The sequence below is a fragment of the Nothoprocta perdicaria genome, unplaced genomic scaffold (assembly GCF_003342845.1).
Source record: "Nothoprocta perdicaria isolate Ctin4 unplaced genomic scaffold, notPer1 scaffold_272, whole genome shotgun sequence".
NCBI classification, from domain to species: Eukaryota; Metazoa; Chordata; class Aves; order Tinamiformes; family Tinamidae; genus Nothoprocta; species Nothoprocta perdicaria.
In genome coordinates, this window is record NW_020455502.1 from 601,524 (window position 1) to 628,859 (window position 27,336).

Consider the following 27,336-nt stretch of genomic DNA (forward strand, 5'->3'; position numbering starts at 1 on the left):
TTTTGTATCCTAGTACTTTATTAACTGAAAGCAGGAAGTGTCAGTTGCAGAAAAAAAAAACAAGAACAAACAAATGAAAAAGTAAGCCAAAAAAAAAAAAAAAAAAAAAAGTGACACATGGAGCAGAAAAGCAATTCAGAATTATCATTGAATTTATTGGTCCTATACTAATTTATCATCTTCGTTTAAACTTCTACATGCATACAGTTGCTTTCAGGCTGAATAATTCCTATTTTCTTTACTGCTTAAAGAGCTCCTTCTTCGGCGTTTAGTAGGGTAAATATATATTATTTCCTTGTAATACAGTCTCACCCACATAGTCAGCTGTGATGAGCCCTCTGCAGATGATTAGTAAAAGGCTTCGAAGAATTTTGCGAAACAAGGCAGTTCAACAAAGCAAACAGAGGGATAAAAATGTTTATATATACTTTTTATAATGCTTTAAAAAGCAGTCTTAAAGCCAAAGGGCCAAAGGAGAACTCCCTCCAATTTAACTCTGGAAAGCAAGCACACAGATGCAAACATTGGGCTTCCATGGCAAACCCATTAGTAATTAAAAGGTGAAGTTTTAGCAGATGCTCGGTATTGCTTTGATTCTCTCTTACTGAAGTCAGYTTTTTTAAAACACACGAACTAAAAACCATATAGGGATTGACCTTAGAGGTACGATGCACAGAAACACCCTCAGAAATTTAAAAGGTGGCACCTGATATTCAAAATGTTCCACTGTCTGATAAATCTTCCAGACCCCTTCATGACGTGGCAATTTTTGTCTCCGCRTGATTAGTAGAGAAGCTGAGAAATGATTTACACCTGATATTGGAGCAAGTCAGTGACCAGTCTGGGATTACAGCTCCAGAGCTCTTGACTGATGAACCCTGTATTAATTTTTATAGTTGCWCTTGCCTCCACACTAGCTCTGTATTCACTGCTAGGAAAAATGGAAACAGTAAAAACAGACAGTTCAACTAGTTCTCCTTTCTACTAATGCAGTGTGGTTCTAACTTCCATCTTTCTTATACACTTCATCATCCAGATTTAAATTTCATGCATAGCTGAACTTTACTGTTTGCCTGTAAGTTTTTCAGATCCAAAAGAAGTTTGGTTTTTTTTTAATATCCAACCAGAGTTTTCTTCCCCTGTTGTCTTCTGTTGTGCTTACAGTATTGCTCAGGTGTCAAATAACGTTTAGCTTTTCATCTCTCAGATACTTTCTACTCTTTTTTTCAGCTTTTTTCTTTCTTTTTTTTCTTTTTTTTTTAACCCTGTTTTATCTGTCTGTCCAGTTTTCCAAACATCTGTCTTTCACTTTGCCATTCTCAGCGTTTTCAGCAATATGTTCAAATGGATCTTTTTTTTTAATTCATATTGACAAGAAAAACTAAAGGCAGAAATATTTCTCAACAAGCCAAGATATGARTATTATGTGTAATATGCATGAAAGATAGCTCTTGAACGACCAAAAGTCACATTGCTCCATTTTGTTGTTATACGTCACTGCAAAATCACAATTAGAGGAGATCACTGCTTAAGTGATCAGACTGTAGATCGGGATTTTCAGAATCTTTCTGCAGTTCAGAATGGCTCTGCAGTTAGCATAACTTAGCTCATTTCAGTTTATTTTTTTCATCTATTCTTGGGGATGTTATAAGATTCATATAAAAGTAGTTTAAAGAGGTTTCTTGCCATTTTCTCAAAGGAACTATCTAGGTGCAAATAAAGGCAAGTTTCAACTCTGTTTGAAGCCCCTTTTATTATAGGAAGAGAAGGAGAGTAAGGAGAGTGCTCAACAGAGAAAGAGCACATGAAACTAGGATCAAGGGAGGAGACATTTATTTCTTTGACATTTTATCTTCTCTGAAGACAGCTATTGGTTGCTAAGCCTATGCAGTCTTACTTTATAGTGATGCTGCCTTGAATTTTCAAATGTGTGGAGTGAAATTAAAATAATTAGCAAAGATATTTGACTAATGATTTATCAATATAAATCCATGTACTTGAATGCCTTCCTAATATTCCCATTTTAAGCTGCCAGGCTGTTCTTTCCATAAAGCAACGTTTCATATTGCCTCCTAGAATCTCCATGTATCATAGAGCTTTGCTGAAGGCTGGCACTGCTTTGGGCTGTGTTACTGTGTTGTAGGAGAAGTAATTTAGCCTAAGAGCCCACCCTCCAGTTGTTTTTGAGACAAGATCTTATAGGCAGAACGCTGATTTTTGTCAAAAGGAAGAGAAAGTGACAGTCTGCTTTGCCAGAGTTTGTTGAACATGCATATTTAATGTCACTGGAAYGTGTAGATTAGAAAATTGTCTGCATACTTCATGAGCGATAGTAGACATTGATTAAAGCAATTGATTGTATCCTGCGCAAAGAAGTATTTGTGGTCATCACATTAATGCCGAAAAGCACCTGTCAGCTTCAGAAAGGGCAGCTACTGATTTGTTGACAGGCAATTTCAAATTCTGTTTTTACAGAAATACTTATTAAGGCCTTTCTTGAGATAGATGATCTTTAACAGGTATTTCGTTTTTGCCAGATGCTGAAATACAATTTTAGATACATCATGTGGTGTTTACTTGATTTGTTTAAAATACATGCTGAGAGGTGCTGAAACAATCATTCTGCTTACTCATGTCTGTCATATTCTCCCTTGCTGTCTATAGGAACATTTTATAAGTTCACCTGCCTACTTACAGTTTATTCCTTTACATTTGCTTTGTTTTTTAAAAATATCAAAAACAACCCCCCAAACCTGTCTCGTCTGTTCTACTAAACACTGTTTTGGATTATTCTGCAGAGAACTTCAGTTGAGCATCTTCCTGCTTTTGGAGTTTGCTCTAAGGTCTATGGCAATATCCAGAAATAAGGAAGGGAAATAAAGGCCCTTCCAGGGCATTTCAGCATTCAAGGCTGAATATGAAATTGGGGATGAAACTGAAGGGACTGGACAAAAGACACTAGAAGTCTTGTAAAATAAATGCAATGTTGATCCTCTGAATTGTCTGCTGATAAACGTTCCCTCCCTGGGCCCCTTTTAAAATGTCGAATACAACCTGTTTTAAGAGTATATTTCTGTATTTGGTGCTCAGAGACCAGGCTTCATTTGTCCATTAGAAAAACAAATGCGACACATTTTGGATAATGATTTTCTGTGTAAGGTAGAATGTGTCCCAGCCTTCAGATGATTCAGACATCCGTTATGTTTTCTAACTTTCTGTTTCTGCCTCTTCTGGGCTATGGGTAGTGCAGATTGCTTTTGTTTTATAGTCATTGCTAATGTGTTTGCAAATTGCAGTGAAAGAATCTCAGAAAATTACTCCATACATCAGTGAGACAGAACAAATGGGTTTTCCCTTCAAACTGCTCCAGTGTGCTATTTGAGTTCAAATAGTAGTTTTTATGAAGTGGTTAAAGGTAGGTCTGAGTAAGCTATACTTCAGAGAATCTAATAATCAGAAACTTAACCAGATTCCTCACGATGGATAGGAAGATTAAGTTAAATGATTCTTTAGGTTAAGTATGTGGGACTACAAAGAGGGAGAAATACTGGAATATGTAGAGCACTAAGCAAAGCTAACAAAAGTAGCCCAATTAAAATATTTGCCATATGGTTTTTTTTAGAGATTTCAAATAGAGCTTTCTTGAATTTTCTTTGATACAGAGATGATAACGTTAAATGTGACACATGAGGTGATAATTACAAGGTAATTATTTGATTTTCACTGAATAGAGTTTTCCAATAGATTCCTTCAGGCAATATCTAGCTGAGGAAGTTGATTTTATAGCCAAATACAATATCAAGATGTCTCTTTTTTACTCCACTATGTAAGGAACAATAACCATAACTGCCTCTTTAATGTTCCTAACCATCTGTACCTAGACACTCTGCAAAGTATGATGTGCTTTTTGATTAGACTATCAGCTTTTCTGAATGTGGACTTGATGGTTCCTTTTCTTCCTTTCATGCACACTTGCAAAACTACCACTTGTCTTTTATCCTGCATTTTGTAATAATTTCTGTGTATATAATCTGCAAGAACTGGCTGTTAAGCTCTTCTGTCACAGTCCAGGGTAACACCTGGCTGATTAAAAGAAGGTCTGCCTCAGTTCCCCTGTCTCATAATTTCTTTTTTGCTTCTGCTTTCAAGATGAAAACAGTTACCATACTTAAAAGTTTCACCTGTAGCGTTGCAGAACCATCCACATTTGGGAGGCATGTGTACATAATGTAATGAAATAAGCCTTAAGATAGTCMAGTGCCTTCCTCATGTGATATGATAGCATTTAATTTAGACCCAAATCCCAGCTGTGGTGAGTAGGAGCCTTTACTCTGCTTCCATATGAGTGGAGAAGAATTTTATTTTGTTGCACAGGCCAAGCCTAGCCAATTCGTTGGCAAGGAGAACATGGTGGCCAGGTACTTCGTGTACTAGCTAGGGAGAGCAGTGTGACTTAGCCGCGCTGCACCAAGACATCTCCTGCCTTTGCACCAGTTTGTCCTTGCCTTGCACAACCTGCCGGCCCAAGGCCTTGTGCTAGAGAGATAAGAGACCCCGCTGAGCTGCAGAGTGACTGCTGAGGTGGTTCTCCAGCTTTGGTAGCAAGGTAGCATCTGCAACGTATATTGCATGTAATATATGGGCTTCTGCGAGGCAACTGGCATTTGCCACTCAAAATTCGCTTTTAGCAATTTAGGTTATATAAGATTCTCTGGCGTATTGTAGCCTGACAGCTCTCACTTATAGACTCGTTTGCTCTCGGCATTCACATGTATTATACATTGGCAGTGCTTTTGGCTCAGATTTTTTTTTTTTTTCATTTTGTTGGTTTATTTGTTGGTATATGTGTGATTGCTTCTCTCTGCCTAGGCAAAAGGAAAAGCACTGAAGAAGCTGAAGAATTTACTGCCTGTTCACCTCATTACTTCTCTGAGGGTCTGCCATACCGAGCAGCACACTGGAGTTTTACTTTACTACTTTTCTATATTCTGCTCCTCCCAGGAGACAGTGCTATCTGCTACAATGACAATCAGTGAAAAAAAAATATGTTCTTCACAGGACTAAGTATGAAAGACACTTGGCAGTGTCAGAAGTATACTATGAAATATGTGACAAATTTAGATATAGCAGTTTTAGAAAACCTGTTCTGTTCAGTTCTCTAAATTCCAGGGATAGCTCCACCAAATACTGTTATTTCATGGTAGTCCATTTTGGTTTGGACTTCTTTATTTGTTTGTGCTGTAGAATCATTAGCCTATCAAAATGCAATTTTTAAAAATTGTTTGAGATTTTATGATGAACTGCAAAGAGAAGTAATAGCCTAAAATTTTGAGGATGAAAAAGAAAATAGTACGAGATGAATTCATATTCTCTAATAGACATTAAGATGATTATGCAACAGACACAATAGCAATCCATTCTTTTGACAAATGTAACAAAGATGGAAATAGCACAGTCATTTAAGAAAAATTAGAAGCTTGCAAATATTTTTGGATTCTTAATTAATTGCTCACAATTTTGGTATTCTAATTTCCTAGCCACGAGGATATAAAGTACTTTCACTGATGCTTTTTATTTGCTCTTCTGTATAAGGAAGTTAGTTTAATGCTAATAATTAGTAATTGGATTTTTTGATAAATTTTGATTAATAAAGTATTCTAAGCTATAGCTGGAAAAATATTTTAAAACTTTAAGTATATTTATTGTATTTAGTGAGTCTGTTATTAATCCAGTACACTGATAATTTAAAATTCATTGCTTTCCACTTTGATTACAGGTTTTCAGATTTTCACTCTTTGCTACTGCTGACCAGAAAAAGAGACAATGTTTCATCTCTTCCTATAGAGAAAAATTTCATGATGACACTTCATAAACTTATTTTTTTAAGTTGTGAACTTGAAAACACTGAAAGTGGGAAAAAATAGTTGTCTTGTAATATGAAGCTTCCAGATAGTTACAGAAAAATGAAAGGGAGCAGAAAGCAGGTGATGTAGAACAAAAACTGTTGTATGGTGGATGCAGAGCGAGCACCGTATTCGTGGATGGCAGCTGCAGAAACTGATGTCTACTTTTACAGAATTTGGCTTGTTGCTTGTCAGAAATCTGAGCAATAGGTAACCATGACTACTTGGACTAGTAAAAGCAGAGCGTGACTTAGTTTTGTTTGTGTTTGGTCTTAGTAGACTTTCATATTTCTTTGTAAATGATTTTATTTGGGAAAATTCAAGCAGCTGATATCAGCAATACAGCTTAAAGTGCAAGAGCAAGTGTAGGTTACCACAATACCCACAGTGACTTGTCATTTCGTAGTGCACATATCTAGGTGAACTTCAAAATAAGCCTACTTAGAGTTTTCTCCTACTTTTGATATTTATTTTTCAAGTGATACATTTAGAAGGCCAGCAAAAATTGAAGTTGCCGCTCTGAGTCTCCTTAGAGTAATACAGAAAGGCCATGAAAACAGCTCACCCRTAGGATTACATTGCTTAATCTGCTCAGGTGCTACTCAGTATCAGCTTTCATGACTGAATTGCTGACCCACATGAGTGCTTTGTTGCAAAGTAGAATTGAGAACTAAGTAAATTAAAAATAAAACCCGTGCGCTAAACTTTCAGAATGAARCGATCAGCAGCATTATGTAACATATAATCACTTCCTGCAGTGGATGTTGCAGCAGGTTCCTTTGTGCTGTGATAAAAACAGTTAGATAGTGAATCCATAAATACTGAAATGTAGCCAAATATTGAAAGTACTGAAGCTCTTATAAATGATTACAGTTAGATCATTTGTGTGAGTTCTGTAAAAGACTCCAACTGCTAATGGGAAGATCTGTGTTATCTTTCTGTGAAGGATTTGGGCGCCTGATTAAAAACCTTCATTATGCTTCTGAACAATTCCTTAGTCAATAGCTCTATCATGTAACCCAAATATGACTTCTGAAATCAATTTTTGCAAGGACTGTTTTTTTATCATTTCATACAATCAAGAAATCTGTTTTCCCTTTGTTTCAAGTAGTGTTATGAAGCAATTCGGGAAGAGATGTTTTTCTTTTTTGAGAAAAGATTGAGAAGATAATGGCAGCCCTTTCTCTTTTTGTCCAGGAAGGACAGAAAATATTTGGAATAAAATTCATTGAAGTGCCATATTATGCGCAGTGGTTGTTTCAACTGATATCCTGAAAAGTTTCTTTTAGGAAAATGAGTTACCTTCTGTTAATACTATTCCTGTGTGTTTGTATCTGCAAATATATTCATTTAAAGGTTGACAATTCTATTATTTCTAAGAAAATATCAGAGACTTCCCCAACAATCACGAAGCAAGAATAGCAAGCTATACACTATGGAGAATCTTCCCAGAGGAGTTTCATAATAACTAAATGGCAGAGGCAGCAAAATTCTTGAAAGATCTCTATTTAGTGTGAACACATCCAACTTGTCTGCTTAGACTGTCACATGCAAAGATTTTCTGGGAGTCTCTGTCACATTCATTGTGAATTCATCTCTCTGGCACATCTGACATCTCATTTATACACTAGAATTACATTTGTTCCACTACAAAATGCATGTGGTAGAGGAGAAGCCATATCCATGTCCTGGATAGGTACGAAGGAGAATGCTAATACTCGAATATTCAAAGAATCAGGTGATCATTTGGGWTTACTGCATACGGACAAGAGTTCTCATAAGAACCTAAGCTCAAGTTGATTCAGATACTAATGTGGACTGCACTGTCATTGGCCATACATCACCTTTGGCTGATTTTTAACCTTGAGAATAAGCTTGTGGTTAATTACAGTGTCACCATGATGGGTGGTGTTAATAATATCATCACTGTTAATAGCTTGTCTTCCATGACAAGTGAAAGATACATGAGAATCTTGTAGTACCTATTGAATCATGAGTTGTTACTGACCATGAAGTTATGTTACTGATCTAAACATGGTTCAGGTGTAAGGACAGAGGACTCTCTTGACATCACATAAAGCCTGAGGATAACACAGAAGTTGCAAAGGTTGATGTTAATGATGAGCAACAAGAGCTTTGCATCTCCCATGAATGAGAAACAAGGCATTTTGTGCCTTGTGGGGCAACAAGGCATGCTTTGGGCACTGCTAATAGGAGAAACAGAAGTTGTGAATGTGAGAAGCATCAAGGAGCTGGCAGCGACAGTTCGGGATGATTGAGGAGCACCTGGCAGCTACTATTAAAACTTTGTCCTGCTCCTTTATGGATATTTGGAGGAGCAGCATACAACTTTTTCTCTCCTGCTCCAATTTTCAGTTTCATTCCTCTCCATTTTGACCGTCACCTTGTTGGCTTTCTGTGCCTGCCAGAACCATTTTACTTCTTTGTGTGCCCCATTTTGATTCCTTTTCTCCATTTATCCTAAATAATTTTTTTTTATCGTGTTGTGTCGCCATAAATTTCTCCTTTCTTGAAAGATGGCTTCTTGTCTTTGTTGCTCTATCTTTTCTCTTTCATTTCTGTTTCAATACCTATTTCTTTCCTCTCCAAAGGAAGGGAGGTAGCCATGCCTCTCAAGCAAACCAGCAGTGTGCATCCACTGGGTCCCTGTCTGTGCCAAGGTCCTTCCTCTGTGTCCTCCTCCTAGTTTTGAGAGGACAGAGAAGCTGGTAACACGTTCTTGAGGGCCCAGATTTGCCGCTTGCCTCCTGCCCACGCTGACATCTAATGGCAGGTGCAACTCTGAGAATTTTCAAAAAAATTTATTTCTTAAAAAATATAGACACAATCTACTGTCTTTAGTTTGTTTTAAAACCCTATGGGCTTTTGTGGTCCAAATTGTGAGTTTCTCACTGAATTAATCCCATTCTGTATGTAGTCAAGAGGCTTCAAAAAAAGGGATTCATAGAAGTGCTTAAGTTTCCTTCTAGTACTTATTCTCTAGTTATTTGCCCGGCTAGTTACCATATTTTTCACCAAATTTGCAATAGGAACAGCAAAAAGGAAATCCTTTTTTTTTTTTTTTTTTTTTTCTGATTTGCTTCTTTGCTGGAGAATTTTTTACACTGGATTTTTGATGTATAGAAAATTAAAGACTGCTAAGCCTCCTTGCACTCATCATTCTGCACCTCACTTGTTTATGCACTGTCACCTCAGCAGCAATACATGTGCTGTTCGCTGGGGAACRTGCATATTGTGTTCCCCTCTTGTGTGCACTTCTCTGTCATTGCATATTAGAAAGAAGGTGGGGGGTGGGTGTGTGGGGAAGACTGCTGTCATCCAAAAAGTGCTAATTTTAACGAGTGCTATTTAGTCTTTCTTGTGGCAGTGTATTTAAAATTGGTTCTTGTTTTGTTCTATTACAGGCCCAAGTTCGGTCAGTAATGACCTCAATAGTGCCTGTTTTAATGTAATCCCTCCTTGCTGACTGCTGTTCCAAGAATAAAAATTTAAGCCAAAAGATTTAATGAAATCCTTTGGGATTAGTGCTCACTGGGCTGGGGAAATTGCATATCAACCTTTTCTCTGTACTCTAACCATAAGGTTTGGTATTTGAATAGGAGGGTGTCCAAGAGAGACAACTCGGAGTTCATCAATAATTTACATTTTTGTTAGTTACAAACCTGGTATTTGGGATTCTGTTGCCATAGCAATCCATCTGGACCTGAACGGATAGTGTTTTAAGTGATGGTTGTATAGGGATTCACAGTGTGTGCTTTAAATCTCATCTAAACTAATCCTCAGATCTGTTCTGTGACTTATTTGAGGCTTCAACAAAATCAATGTTACTCATAGCAAAAAGTTCATGTTGAGCAAATTAAGCCTATAAAATATTAGAGTATGCATATGACTAAGGACTTAAAAGTTGATAATGTAGGACAATTTCTGTTTCAATACGTGAAGCAATTAATAAATGTCCACAACTCCATTTTCTCAAAATACATTTAATTTGTTGCAAATTATGCAACTAGAAATTATCCAGACTATGTACTGGTTTATTAGATAATTTATACTTCATAATGGAATGCTAACCTCATTTTCCTAGATGTCAGGTTTATGTTTTACAGGATGTCAGTCTATTGATAATACTGTGTAACTTCCACTTTCCATTAATGTGGTATTTTCTCTCCTAAATGATTCTAAGGCTGAGAATAAAATCTGAATTCCCATTTTTCTTCCTAGTGCTACTAAATCTGGGGTTTGAGGCTGAGTAAGTTGAGTTGCCTATCACCAGCGTTGTTAAGCTTGACTTCTGGCTAATAAATTTGACTTTGCAACCCAAAATTTCCAAGCAAAGCTTATTCAAAGCCTCCCACACAGGCCATCTAAAGAGAAGCCCTCAGGTATAACAGGCAATTAAAAACTCCTCAGCAAATCTGAGAGAAATTTCAGCTTTATCAAGGACACTCCCGAAACTAATGAAAATGTTGTCCAGTTGTATTCTTGAGCTGTCACTAGGCTGTAGTATATCCAGCTTTGCAATAATATTCCTTAGTCTTTGAAAGAAGAAAGGTAAAAATATACGAAGATGCTCTTTCGTCTTTGGTTCAAGGTGAATTATGAAGGGTGTAAGTAGAAGAACCATATTTTTGTCATGATTTTGTGATACTAAAAGGTTCTTTGTTGCCTGTAATATATATGTAATACATATGTAAATCTAAATATGTTTATGAGTTAAAAAAAAAGAATTTCTTGAAAAAAAAAAAACCTATCAGAACTCTCTTGATTGCAGTGGAGTAGGAGTTCATTGTATGAGCAAAAATATGGATGCATATCCTTAAGTTCTGTGTGACTGATTGAGCTTCATTTATTCTAGAGATCCAGGGTTTTTTCCACAGCTTAATGAGACTATTTCCCTAACTGTTTACAACTAAGTGTAACTGGAGAAGAGAACTTAGAATTAACCCAAAAAGCCTTTGTTTTGATTGCTTTTGTGTATCCCTCTAACTAACTGAAGTAAGAGTTGCAGATCATTTACATGATTACTTACCCTACAATTACATGCCCTAAAGTATCTTCTGTACATACCGTTTGTAAAACACGGATTATGCTTCAGCGGGTTATTGCGAGATGCATTCAGGCATATCAAAATGTGTTCCTGTTGCTATTTCCAATGGTTTCATTAGGAAAAAAGAAGTCTTCCCTTTCAAATAGTACTGAAATGAAAGCTGAGCCTGGGAAGATACTAGTAATATGACAGATGCTATTTGTAGCTCTGGAAATATAGTTGTCACTGCGGGGGATCTCCTGCATTGAAGACCCACAGGAGATCAGAACCAAGGGTGAATGAATTAATCTTCTGGCACATCTTATAAAAAATAGCCTGTGCTTAATAGTAAACAACAGAAAGACAGCTGAATTTCTCTTGTAATTTTTTGATCTTTCTCTACAAAAAAAAAAAAAAAAAGAGAGAATATTTTCATAATCCTTTCAAAGCATATGGCAGTCTTCTGGATTACTGCTGATTTTTCCTGATTGGGTTTTACTTACGCATTCCAGATCTGCACCGTGGGTTTTGTACATTTTAGGAACTTCCTCTGACAGCTTCAAGGGAGCAGCCAGGCTGTCTCTATTTTCACTTAATGAAGCACCACTCTTACTCATGGCTCCGCTTAATTTTGCTTCTCCTGTCTAGAGCATGACCTGCATTTTTGTTCAGCTATTTCCAATTAATATTCAAGTAAACAACCCTCTTTTCTTTCCTTTGCACTTTCTGACTTTGCGGTGGTAGAAACAGTTAATCTTTGGGAAGGCTCAGCGAYAGATGACACAGCTGGACACAGCTTAGAGAAATGGGGCAGACGGAGACAGGGCACCACAGCGCACGTGTGCTGGCTGCGAGTGTTTGTTTCTCCAAAGCACTTGCAGCTCCCGTTGTTCCCATACAAGATGTACATGGAGACCCGAACCAAAAGCCTGGGTTTGAACCCCAGGGAAAAGCCTGCGTTTGAACCTCTGTCCCTACATTGAGCCAAGCTAAGAGCTTGCAGGTGTGGAAAAAAATCAGATTTGTGTCTGAATTTCTAATTGTAGAATCATAGGATCATTATAGTTAGAAAAGAAGACCTTCAAGATCATTGAGTCCAACTATTAGCCCTTCAACGCCCTGCCTGTTAAACCATGTCCTCACGTGCCTCCTCTACATGGTTCTTGAACACTGTCAGGGACAGTGACTCCTCCACAGCCCTGGGCAGCCTGTTCCAACACTTCACCGGTGCTGCTGTGTAGAAATTCTTCCTAAAACACGTAAGATGAGGAGGGTTTGAATGACAGGGAGGGAGAGGCAAAATTTTGGTTAAAGTAAAATTTGGCAAGAGATATTTGAATACAGTAGGTCAGATTAGGTCCATTACTAGCTGTATCAGCAGATCCACAACTAGTAAGGAGCACCAATCTGCATAAGCCCTGCCAAGGCCCTTTTTGACTATGTTACAAACTCTAGGAAAGAAATGAGGTGATCCTACAGCTGTGTGTTGCACCAGCACCTAAATTATCCTAAGCCCTTCCTGAGACAAGGGTTTCCTATCRCTGTCCAGCTAATTTAGCGCTGTTTGAGTGCTCCACAACTGCCTATTGACATCTAAGACATAAGAGAGTAGACTGCTAACCAGAAGAGCTAAGCCACATAGTTTTTAAAGGGATTAAAAATGAATAATGAAATAATACTGTGTGCTTTGGACTCGTGGAATATATAGCCCTCAGCTCAAACACATGTGATTTGTTGCCCAATAAGTTCCTTCAGTGGATTGCCATGCAAAAAATGCCTTCTGGGATGTCACAGATGTTAAAAGAAAAATACAGGAGGCAGTATTAATTTCTCAATAAAAACAGAGGGGAAAGTAGATTTCTAACTCAGTTATATTCTGGACCCTTTATTATTTGGGTCACTAATGACAGTAGCCRGGCTCGTTTGGAATGAGATGCTGCAGGGAACCGTGATTTGCCTTTTCTAAAGAGTAGAGAAAGRGCTGACGTGATGCAGGCTGACAGTGTTATGTAATAACCATTTCATCCTTCTCTGGCAAAGTTGATCCTAAAGTAAAAATGTATTCACCTATCTTGTTCTCATCCATTCGACTCTTTCTTTTTTAACTGCTTCAGACAAATTACAATCTTTGATGGTGCTAATTGCCAGCACTARCCTGGGGGCCAAGCACTGAACGGGCAGCTGCAGCGCAACCCCGCGCTCGCCTCCAAAGCCTGGGATAAGGCTGCGGCTCTCGCTGCTCTCTTCTCCTCCTCCTCACTCTAATGGAGTAATTTGGCCCAGATCTAACACAGCGTGAGAATTTAATTTCAAACGGGGGATTGCCCGGGCGCAGGTGTGAGAGCCTGCCACGCTCCCCAAAGCACACAGAGCCGCGGGTGGCCGCGTGTGATTTAGAGGCCCAGAGTGTGGTAACGGGTTTCGAAAGATATTTGTGTGCGGAACCTGTGATTCTGTGAAATGATTCTCCATTTCTCCTTGTATTGCAGGACTGGAAACTTGGTCTTTTAAGGAAAATGAGTTGTGTGGATTTTCTTCTTTTCTGGACTCTTTCATGAAAATCGTAGGCTTTATATCTTGGAGTTAATGTAAAACTAAATGTAAAAATGCCAGACTTCTGTGATATGAATGAAACCAGGTCATTTACCTTATATAGATGATTAACACATTTATTTATTTCTCTTACAGAAACGTGGCATCCTGAATAAACAAAGAGAAGAAAGTCAAGCACTCAATCTGTATTGCTAATAGTAAGTGAACTTACTTAATTACATTCTGAAGCTGAGCACTATTTGTACTTGCATCCCATGTATTTTTCCCTGCTTGAACTCATTTCAGTAACAAGTAAAAGAAATGAGGGCAGTGAACATTCCTGCCCTCTGTCCAACTCAGTTTCATTTCACAGAAGTACATTTTTATTCATCCTCTAAGGTAGGAGGCAGTGTATCTTTGTTCCTGCCCATAGTGAAAATACAGCTTTTACTTCTCCATAGAAAGGAATTGTATTGGAAATGTTGCAAACCAATGCCTCAGAAAGTCAGTTCATACTGGGTGAGAACAAAAGAAAATAAAGAGAGTTTTATGGGTTTGTGTTAATTATTGAATACTGTTTCAGACCAGTCACCTACAAAAAATGCACATCTGCTTGTAAAGATTGGTCTTTGATAACTAATGTTTTATAGAACTTCAAGAACTTAAGATTCTYTGTTGAGACAGGAAAATGAGCCGTGTTTGTGTTGTGGATGATATTATTGATGTTGTGCTTTGAAAATAGTCTCAGGTTGCTGAGTAAAGTACCAGTTGTGATACAGTGGAARACAGACAGTGCTTTTATTGCAAATCTCGAGTGACAGCCCTGGCAAAACAAGCAGGGGATATGGTTGTCCTGCCTTACTGGGTATCAAAGTGTAGCAGTATCCTTTGGGAACCAGCATGGGAACCAGCATGGGCATTTCTGCTATCAACTGAAACCAAGCAGTTCCTCGGTGTTATGTGCTAGCAGAGGCTGCCTCTTTGTGGCAGAAGGTTGTGGACAGTACGTACTGTCCAGAGGACGTGTGCAGTTTGGTAACGTTTTGCTCATAGAATGTATATCTGAAAGTACAGCATGAAGTAGAACTGAAAAAATACTGTCATATATGAGGTCTTTGTTTAGCCAAATGAGTGTGTGGAACAGCCTAGATTTGGATGGGAATACATCTTAGATGTCTTTTGACAAGCAAATAAAAATAATACTCCAGTGGAAAAAAAAAATGCAAGCCAAACATATTTTTGGCAAAATAAAAAATATCCAATGTCTGAGCAACCAGGTCCACTTACAGGTCTTAACATTAAGTTTCATCACTGACATCATGAAAGGAAATGTGTGACATTTAACCGAGACTGAAGGTAACATAACTCTGCTTTGAAAATTGGGTGCGACTTATGTAATACACCCAACCGTGCTATCAGACATATAATGAGACATACATATTTCTCATCAGATCATTAGAAAACAAGTCAACTTTCAAAAAGCTCTAAAAAATCAGCATCACTGTTGTCTTCAATTTATTCATTTCTTTTAACTTTCCATTGCTGCTGCTGTCAATCTTGCATTTACAATCTTGGCATCCTGCCAATCCTCCGTTTTCTCTCCTTTTCCTTCTCACTTCCAATGGTTGACATTGGGCATACGCTGTCATACCTCTCCTCTCCCTTTATTTTTCAAGTCTTATATCCACACAGGTAAACTAACTTAACAGCTTCTTACCACACAAAGTGCCATCTCTTCTTCCTCTTTGCAGATTTGACTTGTAGAATGTTCCTGATATTAGATAAATTCTGAGCTTACCAGGTGTCTATAGTATGAAATAGATGTGCTGCAGACCAAAAGAAGCCAATAATACACAGAAAAATGGCATATACCTATATCCAAGGAATTGTGAAGGGTTGCAATTTATGAAATATATATGGGTCRGCTCTTGGAATTTTTATTTGACGTGCAGAGAAATACAATGGGAGTTTGGGGATTTGTTATTTAAAACTCAGGATACCTTCAAATATATCAATTATACTTTTCCCCTGAACATTAAGTTTTGGCAGCAGATGACTGATGGAAGCATGTGTAAATGTTAGCAATTCCAAGCAAGTCATATAACATAAATGATGTAGGCATACAACAAATTGAGAAGTTGCTGCAGGTCTGTCCATAGTAAGTGAATTTCACTRTTACAAACATGCAGACATATTTTCTTTACTTGTATTCCTCTGTCAACTGGCCAGGACTCACAGACAGATTCTGTTCTAGATCAACCTCAATTTATCTATATGTAGTGAGCAAAACAGTCAACTCTTATTGATACTCCAAGACATACAAATTCTCTCTCCCCTGCTGGCAGAATAGGTTGATGGAACCTTTTTGTAGTATCCGTCAGTTAATTTTATCAGTCATGGTTTTGTGATTATAAATTACAAAGGTCCTAACAATGAATATATAATTACAGAAATGAAACTATACAGTGGTTATTTAACATTTGTAATGTGTTAATTTATTTAGCTCTCTCTCTTTGGAATATACATGAGAAATTAGAATAATAAAACAGAAATAAAATTGGGTTTAGCTTTCATCCATCATCGGTGAGGAGAAGTGTTACTGCTTTAGCAKAGTATATGTTCAGCCATGTAGGGAAGTTCATGTAGGCTACCTTTGGGTACACTAAGGAGTAATTCATTCATTTGGCACTGGGCTTGTTCAATTATGCATTTTCATATTAAAGTATTTCTTTTTCTCAACCACATTCTTGAATTAAAAGCTAATTTCAAAAATCTCAGAGCTAAGAGGCAAAAATGCTGTTTTCCAGAAGTAGATAAAATTATTTTTGTTCTAAGTTCTTAATAGGAAATGACAAAATAAAAGCAGTTATATAAACTGTGTTTTATGTTGTTTATTTTTTATCATCTTTATTTTAAATATCRGGCCTTTGTCATTTGGTTTTGGTATTTCAAAACATTTTGTTGAAGGAGAGAAAAAAATCTTGCATTATGTGTACCGAAAAAGCTGTTCACACACAATTAGCAGCAATCAAATTTCATCTGCCACATACTTTAATTTATCATCTATTTGACATCTCTTATGGTTGCTGGTTAATGATAGTTTTTCCACTCTTCTTGCATAAATGCAAGCTCAAGTAATGTCAGAGAAATTAGAGGACTGCACAATTARGAGCTATTGCCTATGGAGGACGGTGGAACGATAATCAGCTGAGAGGGGGTTTGGCCTGTCGAAAATGATGGTGTGGGCAGTCTGACTCCGTGACATCTAGAGGAACTAAATTCCTGTTTTACCTGCCATTAGCTCACAAGCACCCAATATTATAGTTGTTTACCCTCATTTCTGTTTCAAAAGCTACCGTGTTTTGTATATTACCATTTACCATATAATACCCAGAGGGATGAGGTGTGCCAGAGGTAAGGGAGCTAAATGAACAGATCCTTGGTTTTTGGAAGGGTCAATTTTGTATAAGTTGAATTTATGAGCCTGTGAAAAAGAAATGAGCCTGTGGTTTCTGAATGGTCTCTGCTAATCACAATAATCTTCCATTATATTACAGGTTCAATCTTTCATTGCAATACAGTCATCTAGAAGCAGAATGGAAGTGCCCTCATTACCTATGCTCCTAGGTTTTCTCATTGCCCATTAAGATTCCTGTGCATATACTGCAGGGTTGGATATAATAGTTCATTTGAGTGTTCACACTACCCCAGTCCGTTAATAAGGTCTTCCCATAAATTAGCTTCACTCTCCTCCCCCCATGGAAGTATGAACTTGTTGGTAAAGTATCAAGTAACATTTGCATAGTGTAACGATTTTTTTGTCTCTGTTTTTGTTATCCTCTTAAGACTATTCAGAGTAGTATATTCCCTGTGACTCATTTGCTTACAAAATTCTGTGCCTCAGAAGCAGAGTTTTCTTTTTTTTAATTGATCTTGTATTACAGCTTCAGCTTGGCATTTTCTGATGTGAGATCTCTGGCGTGGATTTGGATTCTGTAGTGCTTTGAGGGATGCTAGTTATGCAACCTAATTTTGCAGAATGCCTCTGTGTATGTGCTTCCCTGGGGCTTCAGTTTAGTTGTCATCTATCATTTTAGCACGGTGATTGATTACTCTCCAGTATTTAATTTATTTTCTGCAGCTTCTCAGCTTTTTATTCAAGTGGTAAACACATACTTTTCTAGACACATTTCCAAATGCTGTGTTTTCCAGGTGCACCACAAGTCATGCAATCAATCACATTTATCTCAACTAGGAGTTTAACCATTTTAAACCATTTAACCATTTAAATAGCTGATTGGCTGATATTTTATCTTGGATTCCATTATTTGGCAGCTTTGTACTTGAAATCTGTATTATATTTTTCATTTTTAAATACCATTATTTTGAATTATACGTGTTATATAGCAAGTATATATAACGTGAAATCTCCTCAAAAATCTCAAGGTTTAGAAATGCATTCCTCATTGAAAGATGGGATTTTCCTGTGTCATATGGATGCAGGAGTTGGTGCTTTCGGGGAACTTCCCAGGACATTCACTGTAAAGTCTAGAAATACTCTGCAAAATGTACGATAGCCTGGAGAGCTCGACTAGTGCTGTACAGCAGTGCACTTTGATCTTTCTAATAATAAGTCTCTCAATACCTTTTCAGTTCTAACAGAAATAGTGTCCGGGCTGCTCTTGTGCCATAAGCCTTTTCCACTCATCCTTGTGATGCCAAATGAGAACATTTGTTTAGGGAGGAAGTAGCAGGAAAAAAAAAGAGTAGGATGTCAGTGTACATCCTTAACCACTTTTAGTGGGATTTAGCTGCTTGAAGCATGTCTTAAGGTTTGTAACCAATTTAAGTTGGTTAAAATAGGTATTAAAGCATTAGCTATTAAACTATTAACAGTTTATCCTGTTGATAGCAGTGATACTTTCTCAAGAGTCACKGTCTATTGGGCAAATGCAAATATAGGGAGTTTTTAAAATGGGAATTACATCTAAACTTTRTAAGTATGAACTTAGACATTTTTAAGCAGCATAGAAGCAGTGACTGATTATCTATAAAAACCATATGCTTTTCTGAAAGATCTAGACATTGATGGTATACACTGCTATTCTTATAATAAGTAACTGCTCTATTAGTTGCTATAAAGCCATTATTTTTAGATTTTCACCAAAGTTTACCTATTTGCACTTTAGAGCTTGGAGGTAGGACCTGTCAGTGTAGAGATGCCAGTTGCACCTCTTGAACTAGTTCTTGTCTCAGTTCTTATGGACCAATTCCATATCCATTTAAAAATAGTTGTAAATGATGCTGAAAGAATTTGAAACCCATCTACTTTTAAAAAATGATAAACGAGAGAAATTAAGTTATACATACTTTGTGTGAAGGCATCATTAAGGCATAGGAACTTTGCAAAGCTTCTGTGTTTGTGTAATTTTCACATATACTTGAAAGAGTGTTTCCTCCAGAAGTAATAATTGTCATTTTATATTAATAATCTGCTGAGTAGGATCATTACATTAAATCACAACTATAATTCTGCACACACTAATTGCCTGTGAAGCTAAACAGCAAATTTAAACATACTGAAAGATGAGSCATCCTATGCCACTCCAGCGTGGATCTTATACCGTGGTTTCACAGCTGCCTGACATTCAAGAAGAGTTTGACAGCCAGCCTTTCCCATACCTACATGGTCTGTCCTTTGTGTCTGGTCCATGCAGATATTACAATGCCTCTAGTTTCTCTGAGACAGTACTAGCAGGGATCAAACTCTCAGCCTACCCTGAGTTGCCGTGGGAGGTGTTTCTTGCACTTGTCAAGCACTTTTGGTGCGACTGGCAGAAGTGCTCTTGTTCTGCCACTTTTTACTCATCCATCTCTCTTCTGCCACTGCTCTTCTGCCACATTTTACTCGTGTTTTTTTCCCAAAAAGAACTTCAGCTGGCTAACTTTGCTTTCAGTGAATTTGAGGATTGATTTTCCTGTAAGCTTTTGCTTCGTAGTTTGAAGACTTCCTATATAGACAAAAAGAAAAAAAAAAAAAAAAAGGAAAAGAAAAAAGTCTTTATGGCATAGGAGAAATCCATATGTCTACTACTGAGATTTTCTAACAAGATTTTACTGGACACAACCAACTTGCCTCCCCAGGTCATTCTCTTAGACCATGTCTTAGAAAAAACAAGATACTGCAAGCTGGAATAGTGAGATGGAGCCTTGGAAGAGGAAAGGACTGATGCAATTATCCTGATCCGTTATCTACTACTCTGACATCTATCCCCATATTGTTTCAGACTCTCTTCTTTCCTTTTTRTTTATGTTCCAGTGAATGTGCCTTGGTTCCCCTTCTACAGCTACTTTCACCATACTCCTGTGGAAAATATCCCTAATTTCCCACAGTCACCTAGTCTGTCACTGCATAGTTCCCATGGTTTCAAATCTTCTTCATTACTGTGGTTTCAAACACATAATTGTAAGGACCAGAGGAGGCTTCCTCCACTTCGTGTCTGCAGGAGATCCATGACTAGGTTGTGACTGACCTTGCAAAGAGATGCTCATGCTGGTAAGGTGCCTGTTCGTGTGACAAGCCCTGCTTCTAAGCAGAGAGACAGCAGCCAAATTTAGATGTTCATACTTTCCTCCTGGTGCCCAGATATCTTATTGCCGTGTTACAGAACCATGAGGGAACCTGGCATTTATACCTAAAAGATACGAGCTCAGTGACAAACCCTTCGGACCTCTCAGGATCCCAAACTGTCTAACTTTGCTTCTGCTGCTCCCTRTTCTATGTTTGTTGGACCTGGGACAAGCCAGTTTTCGTTGCTTCAGATTGAACACTCTAATTGGCTTATAAATGACACTCTAAATTGGCTTATATGCATGAATACAGGACTTCTATTCCCACTGTCTTTCTGTTGGTAGTTAAACTGTTAATTTAGCATACAGGATTTTCCTAAATAATCTGCCTTTAACACATTATTTCTCTTCTGTTTGAAGAGATTCTGTTTTCTGCTGATTAAATATTTTAACAAGAGCTGCACAGAACTCCGTGTTTGTTTCCCTGCTTCTCTCCTGCATGTGTGCATGTGCAGTCCCTCTGTCTCTCTCATTTGCTCTCGCTCTCTCTCACTCTTTTTTTCTCCCTTTTGCTGGAACATTATGTCCTCAGTTGTCAAATAGCTTCCTCTCAGCTGAAGTTTCCATGCAGAACTGAAAGAAATCAACCAGAAGCCCCAGAAAATTGTTCAGTTTTACCATGAGACAAAATATTAGGAAGCTTAAATGAAGAAAGTGTGTTATTAAACAAATGCGGAAAGGGATCTCCAAGATTAAGCATCTGAAAGCAGAAATGATATGACAAGATTATGGAACCTTGAGGGTTTATTTTTAATGATCCTCCTGTTTCTACAGACTAAGTAAAGCTCAATTTTATTAATCCTCAGTGTTCTTTTATTTGTTGCCTTATATTAAATCAGGCGTAACACTGCAAGATCCTGCTTTGCTCCCACATTACATTGCCAGAAGTAACAGTGCCGAAGTGCTACTGTCAGTCTGCTGATGGGTATAGAGACAACAGTGAAAAAAAGCATGGTGATACAGCAAGCTGATACGTTTTCAGAAACTACACATTCTTTTCTGTGCAGTACCAGTAAGAGATTTTTTTTCAAAATGTATATAATGTTCAGTAAAGTGTTGAGCAGTCTGTGCTGCTTGACTAATAAACCAGTTCTGTGAATTAATGAGTTGGTTTTTAAGGGATAACAAGAAGGGTTATGAGTTACAGACTTTCCCGAGATGTTTGGTACAAGGAAAGCAGTTAACACTCCAAGAATTATATGACAGTTGTGAATCCTTGCTGCATAAAGACATCATGGCTACAAGGAGATATTAAAGCAGCAGTGTGTTTTCTTGTAGAGTCCTTTCTGGATTRTTTTCCAGTATTCTCTTAGGCAGAAATGGAAATTTCTCTCTCTTGTAGCTCTTGTAGCTTTGCTGCATTCCTTTCACCGAAGGCCTGAAGAGCTTTGTGAGAGGTCCCCAAAACCACTTTAGGACTGTAAATGTACTGGAACTGTCCTTTGAAGATGATGGAGATATGTGAGAAAAGGCATTTCAGTAGCATGGAGCACTGCTGTGCTGCTAAACATAATGGGAGGCTTTGGGGGGGATGAATCAGCATGCAGCTTACCTATCCCAGATTAGCCTTGTGTTTTTCATATTCCAGTCTATTCATATTCCATTCCAAAATGTTGTTTCGCCTATTGATTAGCTTAGGAATTAAGTTTAAGCACTGTCACAACTTCTCTGGCAGACAATACCCCTGAAAATTATGACTAGGTAATTGGACAGTTCCTTTAACAACTTCAAATTCACAGATTTACAACAAACTGAGCTCTGACAGCTGATATTGAGCTGTCATGCACCTGCTTCATGAAAGTGTCTCAAATTGGAGTTTGAGAAATGCTTTGCAGGAGATTTAGATAATGTTTATAAGTTCTGTGAGTTACTTAAAAAGTTACTGAGCATTCAGTTCATACTTCTTATATGCAAAGCAGGAGAGCCAATGAGACCTGGTTCCMATTTCAAATTTCCTAGGCAAACAAACACCCCACCATCACACCAAGGAAAAACAAAAACAAAACAAAAAACAAACAAACAAAAAAACCCAGAAAACAGGTTATATCAAAATGTTTGTAAATAGAGCATGCACAGAAGCATTCCTTGGCTTTTAAGTTGCTTACTTCTCCTTAAATTCTTCTCAAATACCATTTTGGACTTAGCATGGTGCAAATAGAAAGAAGGATTTTTTTTTTTTTCATTCAGATAACGTATAGTTATGCTCAGAAAATACACTGGACAGCACAGAAATAATTAGGGACATGCAGAGATAATACAAAGAAAGAAGGATGAAAGATGCCACAGTTCCTTAGATTAACAAGGGATCTCCATAGTAACTGCATTTATCTAAGGCATTTAATACTTCTGTTGTTACTTCTTACTCCTCTGAAGCCTAAAGAGATCAGGTGAAATTTATTTGGCCACATAGAATTTGATGTGACTGAACCATTGATTTATCTCAGAAAGGGCAAGAAATTGAAATTAAAGAAGCAAGGATGAGCACATATTTCTGGGAACTGTCACTGAGAAAGTGATGACTAAATATATATATAAGTTCACAATATTCTTTGTTAAGAAGTAAAGATGGTATATGTAAAAAACAGAGAGACTCAAGAATTATTTTCTTAAGGGCTTCTAATAAAAAGATATGGTTGAAGCAGTTTTTGTTACTTGTGCAGGTTAACTATATTGGTAAACAAAAGGAATGGCTAGAGAGAATTTGAAGGATGAAGGCACGGATCTTGTCAAAATAGCACTAAGCTAGTCTAGATAGACTGATGAAAAATTGCTGGTAGCAGATTTTCTCTTGTGGTTTGCCTTGACCTCCAATCTCTCTTTTTTTTGTAGAACTTCCGTTGTTTTCTGTGAGGAGCAGTTGTTACACCCTGAAATGATGTAAAATGCTGTCCCTGTATGTTTTCACAATTAGATATTTGTGACATATATTCATTACTTGACTTGTTCACAGATTAAACAATTTTAACTTTGTTTYGAAGGTATGCTTTTTATACACCTTTAGAGAACAATTGTAGTATACTGGGGATCTGGGAAAAACGATCACAGGACGTGAGATCCTGTTGTTTGTCTGGGGTGCCTGCRTGGGATCCATGTTGCAACAGCTTCATCACACAAGGGAACGGGTGCATTTCTGTGTCTTACCACTTGACTGCTTGTTTGTTTGTTTTATATCCTTGCCTTAATAACTACAATTTTCTGTCCCTTGTAAGGGTTGTTGGCAAGAGCTTATCCCTAGTTTGGTTACCTTGTCATTTTGTGGTGCTGTTGGGACAGTGATGCTTCTCTGGTGGGGGAAATATGCGGGCATTTACTTTTTTTTTCTTTTTTTTTTTTTCCCTGAAACAGTGAGTTAAAATGTACCACTTTACTGAGAGAAACTTTGAATGARTGAGATTTGCCACTTTACTTTTGGATAGAGTTTCACATGTCAGTGCTGCTAATTATCACCTTATGCCTGGATCACCAACAAAATACTCAACAGTCGAAGAAAAAAGAATTAGCAGTTACTGTAAACCAGAACATATTCTCCTTTGATTTTGTCTCCTTTCTTAGGAAAGTTTCTTATTAACTCTTATGTAAGATAATCTTCACATGAGTAGTTTAAAAGATAATCTGAAGTGAAATCAGCTACAGTGCTGCACAGCGGAGGTAAATGCTGCACAGCTCTCCTTCCTGCATATGGAGAAGAGGCTGGTGGTGCCTTGATGGCCAAAGGGGCCATCAGGGGGTAAGGAAATGAGTCTACGCAGAGGTATCTGCTAGCACAGCTCACAGGCTGCAGAAGTATCCCCTAGAAAAATGGGCAAGTTCTGTGGGCAAAGATTTCATTTCTGTTCTCTTGTGGCTCTTTCAGGCAGCTCTGGAATCTTCCAAGGCATTTTCCTTCCCTGAGTGGAGAATAAAGCACATTTGCACTGTAGTTAACAGTTGTTGCTAGGTAGGGGGTGACGTGCAGCTAGGTAAGTGCTGCTAGTAAAGAACAGTCAGTTGTAGAGGTTTTATTCTCTGTTTTATGCTTATTTGCTCTTTCTTTTGTTGTTTTTTGCTACTTACATATGCTTAATACTACATTATTCTTTAGTGTTACACACCTTACTTTGTATTTGTTTTATGCACTTAGTATTTAATTCAAGAATTGTATTTCAGTGTGCAGGTGGTATTTAATATTTATTGGTATCGACACAGTCTAGCCCTAGAGTGTGTAGGGGCCTTTCACTAACTCTCATTTGTACACATTTCACCAGTCCTTGATGGAAGATGCTTTGGCTAACAGCAGTCTGCTTCTAAAATTTCTCATGGTGATTGCATGTGCCCTGTGCTCTAAGAACGTGGGTTTCCCTTTCACAAGGCAGGTAATTGCCAAAGATGTCATATCCATAGGAGGAAGTCACAGCCTCTTTCCTTTTCTCCACGTGTTTGCTGCTGTGCTCTCCTMCTACTTCAGAATCTTCCTTTCTGCTTGTTGAGGGAAAGCAGAACTTCAGATGGTGCTGGCCCCAAGCAGCGCTTGTCACCGGGGCCAGCGGTGAGCTCACCCCCAGGTTACAGCAATGAGGCTTCTCAAAGCAGCAGCACGACCACGGGTTACCTGAGGAGAGCCCATGAGATGGCCCTTCCCCATGGACTGAGCCTCTCCCACGCAAAGCACGTGTGATGCCTTTGAAATAGAAGTACCCAAATGCCACCCATTTATTTCAGCCTAGCTGTCAAGGCACCCAGGTAAGTTTTGTAGCATTTTAATTAAAGGTACATGTCTGAGGAAGCCCAGCAAAAGCAGTTCTCTTAATTAACTCCCTTTGGTTCGCCACTCTGTCAGCTGCTGCCAGATTTCTTTAGGTGGATGATTTAGCAGAAGAGACTGGTTCATTGACGTGTTTTTCATTAGGGTGTCTACTTGGCCTCTCCAGATGTGTTGTACCTTAAGCAGAGCTACCAAATGAATGCAAAGCAGTGCACGTATAGATATGTGACACCTTTAATTTTGTCCCAAGGTGATGTTTCAACTACTGAATGTGCAAATCAAAATAAATAGATATATATATCCATACAACATGGTCACCTTCTGTCATTCTGTAGTCTTCAATAAATGATACCTAAAAAGAAAWTTTTTTTAGCCTACAACAATATTTTTAAGAGTCTGCTTATTGTAGAGTGTGTTCATGTTCTGTTGAAACTAGAGGCTATAAAAGGGAGTGGATAATGCTCTTTAATAGAATYGGGAAAAATATGTAATAGCCCCATATGAAAGGTCACTAAATAGTAGGGCTGTTTTCTAGAGTGTGTGTAATTATCCCAAATTCAGTGGGGGTAACAGGCAGCTGTGAAAAAGATCAACTCTTATTGCCTGCACTGTTATTTTCTGTTCTATGGTAAAAGATAAATTCATTCTTTATACCTAAATTAATATTTTATGTCAAAGCTTGGGGAAGAAAGAAAGGGCTTGGGGAGAGGAGATGAAGTTTATATGTATAATTGAAAGCTGCACTGTAAAGGAAGTTTTGGTTAATGCCAGTTACCATGGTAACTTGCAAATAATTATGCAGTTAAAAATATAGAACTTCTCGCAGCCTTCCTTCTGGGCAGATCAGTGTCCATTGGTTAATTATCATTAGCTTTGTAAGAAGTAAATCATTGTACCTTATCTTCCAAATTCAAGTTAGTCTACATTTTTATGCCTGTGCATACTGCATTTATTGGCTTCACTAAGATTAGATTTCAAGTTAGATAATTCTGTTTCTCTAGAATAATCTTATCAGTTCATCAACATAGTTTATTTTCACCTCCCAAGTTTTACTGTAAGCCATGGATGCCTTTAGAGAAACAGATTTTGTTTTCCTAAATGGCATCTAAATGGTATCTATCTATTTAAGAATTTTTACTCTTAGTGCCTTTTTTATTATCTGTTTTATTATCTATCTGATTCTGTTAAAATCACTTAGGTCATGGAAAGTAAGATGAAGAAAACATAGCCTATCTTAGGTTGGTAAGAAACCACTATTCTTTTTTTCTCCATTAATAACAAGTGCAAGTTTATCTTATTAATAACAGTAATCAAATGATTATCTAATGTGTAATACCATATAAACATGATGTGAAAAATATACAAATTAGCTTGCTTCCCAAGTTTTTCCAACTCTGACACTCTTATGTTTGTGAAGCTGTCCTATGTTGCCTTGGAACAGGTAGCTTAAAACTYAGGTTTTCTGTAATTCTGCATATCTGTTTTGAAAAGACTTTAACATTTCTGTTCCTTGATTTTCAGGTAGTATTTCAGAGAAAAAAATATGTAAAGAGTCATATTCAAATGATATTCTTTCACTTAGAAATGCAGTTTTTTTATGATTTCATCACTGTCTTTATGATTTGTTAGAAAAACAAAGATAATAACAAGATACATCATTTCATGTTAGTCCTGGTGATTTCCTGTTTACCTCTCTTTTTTATTTTTTCATCTAGGCATTTGGGTATTTAGGGTAATAAATCATTATTTTCATAATTAATATCTGCTATAAAATATTCTCTTTAATCATTTTGTGTAAATGTAATTTTTACAGTGTGATAATTATTCAGTTTATAATTAAGTTAATTATTCTCTTCGGTTCCAGCATAGCACATAGATCTGCAATACAGTAAATCTTCACATAGTACGGTGTTTGATTTTTTTATTTTCTCACTGAAAATCTTATCATCAAACTTTCTCATTACCATGAGATGTGATGATGTTTTCACAATGAGTCACCATAAAACTAATGGATAAGAAAACATTACTTAGTCCCAATACTTATTTCTCATTAGTCCCAATACTTATTTCTCATTTTGCCTAGTGAGGCATGATATTCAATATTTATATCTTATTCAAAGAGAAAAATAATTACTACATTAGTAAAGGGATTATGGAGTTAATATTGCGGGTGTTTTATTTGTTTGTTTGTTTTTTTGTTTTTTTGTTTTTTTTGTTTTTTTTTGTTTTTACCAGTATGTTCTTAGAAGTTTATAGCAAGAAAAGCAACTGAATCAGAGATGTTCTAGATGAAATACAGTGTAGACACATTTATAATCATACCTTAAAGAACAGAGGAGGAAGGGAAAATTTTACTATATGGTACTATTTTTGGTGCTATATGGTATGGTGCTATATGGTGGGTATATAATATATGAAGTTGCAGTGCCAGTTTTAGGCATGGAGAAAGCAGCCTCTTAAGCAAATACAGCAATGAGTATGAC

The 27,336-nt window shown here is 37.3% G+C and overlaps 1 protein-coding gene across 2 annotated transcripts in view; it reads left to right on the forward strand.

Moving 5' to 3' along the window:
- Positions 1-27,336, forward strand: part of SYT1 (synaptotagmin 1) — a 334,456-nt gene that overhangs the window by 101,530 nt on the left and 205,590 nt on the right. For both annotated transcript variants that reach the window (XM_026040975.1, XM_026040974.1), the window contains exon 2: positions 13,639-13,700. The gene's annotated coding sequence lies outside the window, so the exon portion shown is untranslated. The remainder of the gene's footprint in view (positions 1-13,638; positions 13,701-27,336) is intronic.